The sequence below is a fragment of the Sminthopsis crassicaudata genome, chromosome 1, assembly GCF_048593235.1.
Source record: "Sminthopsis crassicaudata isolate SCR6 chromosome 1, ASM4859323v1, whole genome shotgun sequence".
Lineage (NCBI taxonomy): Eukaryota > Metazoa > Chordata > Mammalia > Dasyuromorphia > Dasyuridae > Sminthopsis > Sminthopsis crassicaudata.
In genome coordinates, this window is record NC_133617.1 from 46,884,082 (window position 1) to 46,894,131 (window position 10,050).

Genomic DNA, 10,050 nt, shown 5'->3' on the forward strand with positions numbered 1-10,050 from the left:
AATCGGACCTGCTCTGCTCGGCCCCAGAGAGCAGAACTAGACATGGAAGCTACAAAGAGACAAATTGAAGCATAATGTCAGAAAAAGCTTCCCAAAGTGGGAATGCCCAAAGTGGCATGAGCTTCCTAGGGAGGTAATGGGTGCTCCCCTCACTGAGCTGTGTAACCCCTTCCTAGAGGTCCTGGGATCATGATCTTCCTCCTCCTCTTTTACCTCTAACTGCTAGAAACTTGGACTCCACCCTTGTCTCTGAGAGGTGAACTTTTACTTTATCTTTCTGGGGTCAGGTCTCTAAAAACTTACCAGATAAATTCTTACCATGCTTCTGCTTGGGTACCCTCCCCTGCTTTCCAGAAGCCCTGTATATATTATTGGCCTCCATTAAATTATAAGTTCCCTGAGTGCAGGTACTATGTTATTTATATTTGTATTACTAAGTTCTTAGTACAATGCTTGGTACATAAAAGTTCTGAAATTAATCAGTTATCAAATCCATCCATCTATCTATGCATCTATATCTCTCTGTGTATCTATTTTCTCTATCTCTCATCTCTGTCTGTCTCTCTGTCTCTTGTTATGGTTCTGCCTTCTTATAATTTCCACATTATTACTTGCTCTGCCCTCTGGGATTAATCAAGAAAAAAATTAATCAAAAAAATCCTCCTCTGTTCTAGGGATCTCAAACTCACAGCCTCTGGGCCTCATGCCCATAAACCCTGAAATAATTTGGAGTACAGCCTGAACAATATTAAAATGTAATTGGGAAATATTTAACAAGATAATTTTTTTGTTCAGTCATGTCCAACTTTGTTACCCTCTATGGGATTTTTGGGGGCCGAGATACTGGAGAGATTTGCCATTTCCTTCTCCAATACATTTTACAGATGAGGAAACTGAGATAGACAGGGACTAAATACCTTCAATCTGTTAAAATCACAGAGCCAGCAAGTGGATGAGCTAGGATTTGAATCCAGATCTTCATCCTCTAAATCAGGAGTGGGGAACTTTTTTCCTTTGAAAAGTCATTTGGATATTTATAACATCATTCATAGGCCATTCAAAATGATCAATTTAAAAACTCAAGCAGAGGGAGATGGTTGTATCTAGTTTTCAGCTTGTCATCACCTGCATTTGCCTTGGCAGGGCCAGACCAAATGATTTTGAAGGCCTTATATGATCCCCCTCCCCTCTCAGCCCCTACTCTAAATCAAGGATCAGTCACATTTGGTGACATAGGTGCTACCTTCCCTGAACCTTTGTCTCTTTTGGATGACTGTGTGATCTGTGACTGAAGAACTTCATTATAAGGTGGTCGGCTTTTCAGGAGAGAGCCAGCTACACAAATACAAAAATTTCCCCAAATCACCAAATTCCTCTAAGGTCAACTTTGACCTGAAGAAAAATCTCCTGTCATCCTTGATAACTAAACCTTCAGTTGCACTGCTTAAGGGTTCCAGTAAATGGGACTCCACTACTATCCCGCCCCCCAAGGCAGCATGACCTACTTTGGGGATTCCCTCTTTCTAGCTAACTTTCACATGATGTCACATTTGAGAGGAATTACATAGAGGACAGCACCAGAAATGAGCAGAAGTTACTAAGAGATATATTTATTTAGGAAAAACTTCCTAACAGCAGAGCTGGTCCAACATGCAATGGGCTGCCTCAAGAGTTAGTGGGTTCCCCTCCACCGGAGCTCTTCAAGTAGAGTCTCAACAACAAATTTTGACTGGTATGTTATAGTAAGAATTTCCTTTGGATCTCAAAGGCACCTTCCAGATCCGAATGTTCTCTCTCCCACTCCTTCATTCATCTATGTGTGACCTCTCTGGCTGGGGACTCTGAGGCACATTGATTTTCCTTGCTCCATAATTTATGTGCTTCATAATTGAGTTCATCAGTGAGAACATTTGCCATTCCCTCCACACACTGTCTGACCCAGACAACTATAGGGGTGGAATGGAGTGGGGGAAGGAGACGTTGCTTTCCTCAGCTCTGAGAATGTTCCCCACTTTGCCAAAAACCCTAACAATTCTGCAGCAGAATCTGTAAAATGTCACTGACAAGATGTCCCCTTGTTTTGACCAAAGCCACTACTAGGAATTTTTCTGTGTCCAACTGTACATAATTTGCTCTCAGTTGAGAGTAGGGAAAGGGGTGACGGATGTTGAGGGGACTGTTGGCAGAATTCAACTCAAGCCCTCATATGATAAGTTTGCATTTTAAGTAATTATTTTTAGGTAACTTAAATGCTAAACTCTATTTTTTTCTATGCTTCTGAGGACTGTAAGTACTGTGAACACTCTCTAAATTCAGTGCCCTGGGGTAGAGCACAAATCACCATGCCCTAGTTATGACTCTACTTTTGACCTTTGTTTGAAGAGAACACTGAAATATGTCATTTTTTCCCTTGGGGCCATTACTCTGCTTTCATGCTAGGAAAAGGTCACAGGATCATAACTTCTGAGCTGGAAGGGACTTTAGAGGTCATTTGGGTCCAACCCCCTCATTTTATAGATGAGGAAAATGAGTTCAAGGGATTTCCCCCAACTTCACAATGGTAGAAAATATTCACAGGATCATAGATACAGAGCCACAAGAGATTTCAGAGACCATATATACCTCTTTATTGTACAGCTGAGGAAATCAGCTCCAGAAAACAAAATGACCTTTCACTCAGGCAAGGCAATAAACATCAAAGGTGGGATTAGAATTCAGAGCCTCTGACTCCAGAGCTAATATTCTTTCCATTACATCTCGGTGGGTGAACAAATGCTAGCCCTGGGGTCAGAGGCTTGAGCTTGAAGTTTTCTTCATTTTTTTTTAACTTTTAATTTTTAGGCAATTGGAGTTAAGTGACTTGCCCAGGGTCACTCAGCTAGTTAAGTGTCTGAGGTCAAATTTGAACTCAGGTCCTCCTGATTTCAGGGCCGGCGCTCTATCCACTGCGTCATCCAGCTGCCTCATCAAGCCTGAAGTATTACTTTCAATGGAATCGCTGTGTGACCTTGGGAGAAATTCCCCTTGCTTGGAAAAGCCTCAGTTTGATGGGCCTAGACAAGATCTCCAAGCATATATATCTAACGATAATGACAAGAAGGGGAAGTGCCCCAGCAGGACAGGGAGTTAGATCTAGTTCCTAATTTTAGCTCTACCCATTCCCTCCCTCTCCCGCCCCCCCCCCCCCTGACGGTGTGAGTCGTGTGGGCAGGACACTAACCGCTCGGCCGCACACCGGTGGAGTGGGATGGGGAGGAGGGGAGAGAAGGAAGAGGGGAAGAAGCGAAAGGGGGCCCGGGGGGAGAACCTCAGGCAAACTATTTTTTGCCTAGATTTAGAGAAAAACCTGTATGGGGACTTGGGAAAGCTGCTGGGAGGGGATGGGGAGGAGGAGGAAGGTGAAAAGAGAGGGGAAATGAGAAGAGGTGAAGAACCTAAAGGAGCCTAAGTAAAAATTTATTGGGCTCCTCTTTTGCCTTGGGGACTCATCCTGGGGACATACAGCTCTGTTCTTTCTGGATAATTCCTCTCTCAGTCTCTGTCTCCCTTTCCCTCCCTCGCCTTTCTTTCCTTCTCTCCTTCCCCCCTCCCTCTTCCTCTTCCTCTCCCTCTCTCTTTACCCCTCCTCCCCCCCTTTCTCCCTCTCCCTCCTTCCCTTTCCTTTTCCCTTTTCCTCTCCTTCTCCTTCCCTCCCTCCCTCTTTTTCTGACCACCTCTCCACTGATTTTTTAATAGTCTTGGTTTTTCCCTTTTCCAGTCTTTCCAGATTACAATCTATCTTTCATACATGTACTAAATTTTTTTTCCCCTAAACCATGGCTATTACCAAGGCAATCTCCATGGCTCTAAAATTTTCAGTAGTTCCCTATTGCTTCTAAGATCAAATGTTATTCTAGTTTGCAGCTTTCTTCAATCTACGTTATTTCCTTTCATACACTCTTCATTCTAGCCAGACTGGCCTAGAACTCAACCCTCCATCCTCACTCATGCATGGAATTTGAAGGCAGAATTACTGAGTTCAGATCCCACAAATAACACTGGAGTCTCATCATTTTCTTGGTCTCCCTTTGCTTGCTGGTCTTTTATCTCTTGTTTCTAGGCTTTGATGTTTGCTCCCTAGCTTGTAGAACTGCTTGCTAGGTTGTGTTTTCCAGTTTCTGGTCCCTAGTTTCTGATTTTTTTTCTTCCTCATCATTCTTGTTGTCATTTATCATCAATCTCTTCCTGTCCATTGACCCATTCCTTACTGCCTAGAAACACTCTCACACCTCCTCAATTCTTTAAAAAAACAAAAGCAACCTTATTCGATTTGATCATTGATGCTATTTTTTCCCATATTTCTCCAGTAATGGAGAAGGTTATCTATAATCAGCGCTGCCCTTTTCTCCCCTCCTCACTTTTGCAGTCTAGCTTCTTCCCCACAGTGATTTTTGTAAAATACAGGTCTGTCCATGTCAACCTCCTACTCAACAAACTCCAATGGTTTCCTATCTTCCGGGATCAAATATAAAATTGTACTTGCCATTTAAAGTCCTTCATATCCTGGTCCCTTCCTTCTTTTCTAGTCTCTTTATGCTTTATCCCTCACCACAGACTTAGCTATAATGGATTATTTAATGTTCATCATTCATGATTCTCCTTTGTAAAACATGGCTTTCATCATGTCTGGGCATCTCTGCTCCTAGATTTCCTCATCTTTATCTCCTAGCTTCCTCATCTTCCTTTAAAGAAGCTCAAATCTCACCTTTTATATTATTATATATCCCCCAGTTCCTTGCTTCTTGGGGGATCGCTTCCATTTACTCTTTAAATATATTGTATGTTCATAGTTTATAGTTCAAACTTTTAATAACCTATCTGACTCTTTATATTTTAATATTTTTAAGCCTTAGTCCCTGACAAATACTCTATAATCCAGTAACTTTTCTCTTGGTCATTTCACAAATAAGATATTTCATCTCTTAGCTCCAGGAGTTTTCTCTGGCTCTTCCCCCATATCTGGAATGTTTTCCTCCTAATCTCTATTAGCTTTCCTGACTTCCTCCCCTACTTACCTTCTACAGGAAACCTTTCTCAGTTCCTTTAAATTCTAGTGCCTTCTCTTAATTATTTCCTATTTCTCCCATACATAACTTGTCTATACATATTTGCTTATTGTTTTCCCCATCAGACTGTGAACTCCTAGAAGGCAAAATATATTCCCTTGAAACCATCCCCTTTATTATTTTTATACAACAATTGAATTCTATTACATTTGATATGATTTAGGAGAATCAAGAATATGTTTGGGGTTCATGTGACCAAATGATGAGATTATAAATGCCAAATGTTGGCATTTGGTCACATGAAGAATTAACAATGGCCATTCTCTGGCAAAAGATAGTTTTATTTAGGAGAAAATATTACAGACAAAATAAAGAAATACAATAGAGACTAGGAGTGGTTAATATGAGCTAGAATTGGGGGAGAATTTAGTTAGCAAGGAAAGAGGTTTTAATAATTTATGATGGAAAAGACAAGTTCCCTAGTGGGAAATTAAGAGAAAGGGAACACCCCATGAGGTTAAAGTGTGCCCTTAACTGGCAAGTTAAATCTACTAAAAAAAGTTAGTTATCTATAAAAAGAAGAAAGAATAGAGACATAGTGGGGGATGAAGGGAGAGACAGCACACGGTATGGAGGAGGGGGAGAAAAAAGGAAAAGATACCACTAGACTGAGTGCCTTGGTGGACTGATCTAAAAAGGATTCAGCAAAAATGGAACAGGCCATGGACAGATTTATAGGGGAAATTTAACCTGAGGAGTGTGATAACTCAGATTTCTGACCTGATATAGCAAGGTAGGGCTACCCACGACCTCCACAGAGAGCAGGACTATGAGGCTAAACTGATTCCCACAAGTGCCTTTCCTCAGGGAGCAATTCCATCACTACTTCAGTCATTCTCTGCCAGCCATAACTTGTTCCTCAGGACTTCATCATATTCATATACTATATTTGTTCAGTTATTTAAAAATTAATGGATATCTCTTCAGCTTCCAATAATTTAAAAAAGTGCTGCTATTGATGTTTTTGTATACATGGGTCCATTTTCTCTTTGATCTCATTGGGGCATCAACTCAGTAACAGTCTACTAGGTCAAATATATATGCACAGTTTAATATCATTTTGGGAATGACTCCAAAATGTTTTACAGATAAATTTCCTTTTCCAGGCTTATCCACACTGAAGAAACATGTCCAACTGGGGCAGAAGTCCTGTGATCACTGAGAAGCACAGCCTATACCCAAAGGCTGGGAATCTGGACAATCGGTGTTGAGATGTTTTTATTGTTGTTCAGTGATGTCCAATTCTTTGTGACCCCATGAGAGGTTTTCTTGGCAAAAAAAAAAAATACTTAAGTGGTTTGCCATTTCCTTCTCATTTTACAGATGAGGAAACTGAGGCAGAGTTAAGTGCTCAGGGTCACACAGATAGTAAGTTTCTAAGACTGAATTTGACCTTAGGAAGAAGCCTTTCCAAATCCAGGCCCAATCTACCAAATCACCTTGCTCAACCTGCTTAAAGATTAGATGAGCCTCAAAACTCTTTTGGGAGGTCATAGATGAAAGCTGAAGCTGTCCTGGAGAGAAGATTCTCTAAGTAGTTCTTCATCGGCCCAGGATCCCTGGTTCCAGGAGGCCAAGAGTACTTCTATCTTTTTCTTTATTATCCTTATCCCTTGGCTCAGACCTCTGACTTTCTTCAAATTCTTTCTAGTTTGAGAACTCATGTTCTCAGACTTGATCCCACACTTGATCTCTCCTTGCTCTCCTTCTGTCCAGCACCTTGCATCTATTTTATAGATATCTACATAAAGACATATTTCTCTCTTAAAAGCACAGCTTAGTTCATTTTGTCTCTGAATCCCCAAGGTTTGGCACAAAAGTTGCTTGATTGATTGATTGAGGAGGGCCATCAGAATGATGAGGGTGTGAGGATCAGGGATTAGTTGAAAGAACTATGATAATTTAGCCTGGAACAGAGAAGAATTCTAGAATATCAGAGCAGGAAGGGTCTTAAAGATCATTGTACCTCACTACCTCATTACTGAGTAAACAAAGTCCTAAAAAAAGGAAGAGACTTGATCAAGATTGGCCGAACTAGGACTAAAATATCTTCTGAATCAAAATATCATGTTCTTTGCTCTAGATCACACTTAGTGACGGGCCTGGGAGTATCAACTTTACATTCTTCAAGTTTATTTTCTAATTGCTTTTAAAATTGGTAAACATTGTTTTGATATAAGTGAACAAAACCAAGCAAATACACAAACAAGCACCCACCAATGTTATATATTTCCCTTGAAATAGTTTAACAAAACGGTTACACAAATTTTGACTGTTAGGAAATTTTAAAAAAATCTTCACATTTCTGAAGGAGCATCATATATATGGCAAAGGAATTAGGCACAAAAGACAGTCAAACAACAAGTGAGCATTTTCTAAGCAGCTACTTGTGCCAGAGCCCTGGGTGGATAAAGAAAAAAATAAAATCAGTCCCTTTTTTCAAGGATCTTGCATTTTTTTGGGGTATCCAAATTAAATACAGAGAAAATGGAAGGTAACCTTTGAGATAATTGGGCTAGCAATAATTGGGGAGCCCAGAAGTGGAGGGAGGAGCTTCAGGACATGTAGGCCAATATGGCTGGATTGTAGAGTATGGTATAGGGTAGGGGTGTGGGGACAAGGGAGAAGAGCAGAATGTAAGAAGATGGGAAGGGGCCAAGTTGCAAAGAACTTTAAATGCCGAAGGGTTTTTTATTTGATCTTAGAGTTGATAGCGCACAACAAGAAATGGGTAGAAGTTATAGGGAGGAAGATTTAGGGCTCAAAGTGAAATGTTTTCTAACAGAGCTATTCCATTATGGAACAGGCTGTCTTGAAATGAAGCTATTGTGATCATCATAATTTTCTTCTTCCTCCTCCTCCTGGTCCTCCTCCTCCTCTTACGTTTCCTTTTGTTCCTCCTTCTCTTCCTCTACCTTCTCCTCCTTTTCTTGTTCTTCTTCTTTTCCTCTTCATTCTCTTCCTCTTTCACCTCCTTCTCCTTTTTTGCTTCCTCTTTCTCTTCTTCTTCCTCTCTCTCCTCTTCTTTCTCTTCTTCCTTCGGCAGGTGGCAGCCACATCTGGTCCAAGGGTCTCAGAGGGAGAGTAGTCCCAAGGTTGGGATTAAATTATCCTGAAGCTCTCAAAACCCTCTGACAATGGGCACCATCAGAAATTGGGCAACCAAGGCTTTTATCGTGGAGTTTGGATGTTAATGACCTGTTTAGACTGATTGGCCTTGGGAGACCATCTTTGAAGAGTTTAAAGGAGGAGGCAACCATGAATCAGCTGAAAGGTCTACAATTGACCCCTGGTTCCTAACTACTATTTATTTTTTTGTTGAGGCAATAGGGGTTAAGTAACTTGCCCAGAGTCAAACATCTAAGAAGTGTTAAATGTTTGAGGCCAGATTTGAACTCAGGTCATCCTGACTTCAGGGCTGGTACTCTATTCATTGTGCCACCTAGCTGCCCCTGGTTTCCAACTTCTGAACCCTCATCACCCTTCCCTGGAGAGAGTCTGGGACCTGAAGCTTCCATCCTTCCCTCTGTGCCATAGTCTCAGAGACAACTGGGGACAGAGAGTCAGACCCTCCTGTCCAGAGACCCTCAAACATTTGGTTGAGATCCTTCTCTCTGGAGACCGAGCTTGATGCCCCCATAAAGCAGAAGGCAGACATTTCTTGTTCCAGCCTTGATGAGTCTTGCCCATCACATGAGTTGGCTCTGGGCCTGTTCAGACCTTGCACTCTAATAGATGAAGGTGACAGCTCCATCGCATCCATAACCCCTATACTTCTTGGGTCAGTGAGTTTGGCCAGCACCCACTTAAAGTTTGGCAGCCCCAATTGCTGCCCTCAGTAAGCCTTCATCTTGCTGATACTCTGGCTGAGCCAAGTCACAAACTACCAAAATAGCTACCCACAGTGATTGTGGGAGAAAGCAAGTCAAACCACATTCTTCCACCAGCAACAACTGGAGTGAGTTAGGGAAGTTTGCCAGGAGGAGGCCTTTGCTGAACATGTAAAGTTGGGGTCTGCCTGAGGCTCCTAGCAGGCTGAGCAGGAAAAGAAAGGGGGGAAGGGCTGGCTAATCTGAGCTGAATCATCACTGATGAGTTTGTAAAGTCTCCAAGTCACACAAAAGCCTCATTTTACCCAGATTTCCTATTTTAAAAAGTCACTTATCTCACCATTGGTTTCTGACTGTCTCAGCCTTTGCTCAGAAATCTATTGTATTTGCAGAAGCTTCCATCCACTTTTTAGGGCCTCTGTTTGCCAGGGACATCGAGGGTTCAGGAAATACTGTCTTCTCCCTTGAACCCAGACCCTCAGATCCTTTGACCTCACACTAGCTACCTGGGACTAAGGGTCCTTTTTCAGAGAGAGAGAAACTGAGTTACCCTCAGGGAGATAGGACAAGACTTTCTCTAAGTCAGGATTTCCCTCAGTCCTACAAAGGCCATGTCCCCTGGATATCCCAGAAAGGTAAATGTTTATCAAATATTACCACATTCTGATTTTCACAACAACCCTGGAGGGAAGTGCTATTTTTATCCCCATTTCACAGATGAGGAAACTGAGGTAAGAAGACATTAAGTGACTTGTCCAGAGTCACAAAGCCAGTAAATGATTGGATGGATAGATGAATGGATGGATGAATAGATATACTCACATTGACAAATAGAAGAATAGATAGGATACATAGATAGACAAATAGATAAATGATAGATAGAGAAAGAGACAGACAGACAGATAGATGCTCAAATTGACACATAAATAGGATAGCTAAGAGGATAAATGGACAAATAGACAGGCAAATGTTAGGATAGATAGATAGATAGATAGATAGATAGATAGATAGATAGATAGATGATTAGAAGAATAGAAAAATGGATGGATGGATTACTCTATATCTTATTTACCCAAAGTTTTATATAGAGGCAGCTAGGTGATACAGTGTTCTTG